Genomic DNA, 1,113 nt, shown 5'->3' with positions numbered 1-1,113 from the left:
ACTAAAAAAAAAAAAACAAAAAACAAAAAACAAAACAAAACCATTATGATTCACTTAATCAAATCATCAAATACCTACCACTTGGAGGGCTCCTCCATGGAATTTGACTGTTTGGATGGGGAAAGATCCCCATTGAAACTAAGCATGTGCCCAAAAAAAAAAAATGTTTCATCTATATTGTAAAGCTTAACATGATAGGATTCTAACTTTCTACCTTTGCATTTTCAATGGTTGATCCGTGCCTGCCAAAGTTGAGTACTAAGCCAATTTTTGTGACATTATATCTTCTTGTGGTGATAACATACTGTGCTACATCCTGACAATATATATATATATATATATGTTAAAACCTTGTAAATGAAAGGAAGATTAAAGTCTTATCAGAGCAATAGTTTCTTCCAAGGTCCAAAGATCTACCACGTGACAAATAAGATAATGCCCAAATTTGTGGGTAGGTTGGGATCAAGGTCTCCTACTTAAATCAAGTTTATGGCCTATTGGATTTTATCATGTTAAAAATAAGGTTTTAAATGTTCATTAGAAAGTAAATTCTTTTTGTGACAACACTTAAAATAAATGGATGGTTAAAAGTAGGAGAGACGTCAATAGATGTTGTGTAGCATTCAAGTTGGCTTTGAAATTTGAGTAGTGTTGATCCAAATTATGCAACCGTTAAAATTACCACATCACAGTTCACGTGGAAAAATTAATTAGATTATTAAAAAAAAAGAGCTAATTAAATTATATATGACCCTTATACTCAATAAAGCAAATTGATTCATACCAATTTGTTTTATCTTTTGTTTATCAATAATTTAAAGTTTTGTTTGAAAAAGTGTCAAAAGTTTGTTTGAGAAGTTGAAGTTGAAGTTGGCTGAATAACAATTATTTCTCCAGAAATAAGGGGGAAAATAAAGTTTTTATATTATTAGCCATAGTCACATCAAATTACCTCTTTTATTCCTCTTTAAGTTTTTTATACCATAATAAAATAAAAAATATATCGATTCTTCTGTTTTCGTTCATTCCTGCTATCACCTAAAAACATGGCAATCCAAAGAGAAAAGAAAAAAAGTATGGATCCATTCTAGAAGTGTTTTTTTTTTTTTTTTT

This window comes from Macadamia integrifolia, chromosome 11 (assembly GCF_013358625.1).
Source record: "Macadamia integrifolia cultivar HAES 741 chromosome 11, SCU_Mint_v3, whole genome shotgun sequence".
Classification (NCBI taxonomy): Eukaryota; Viridiplantae; Streptophyta; class Magnoliopsida; order Proteales; family Proteaceae; genus Macadamia; species Macadamia integrifolia.
The sequence above is the reverse complement of the archived record's forward strand: the minus strand, read 5'-3'. Positions refer to the sequence as shown.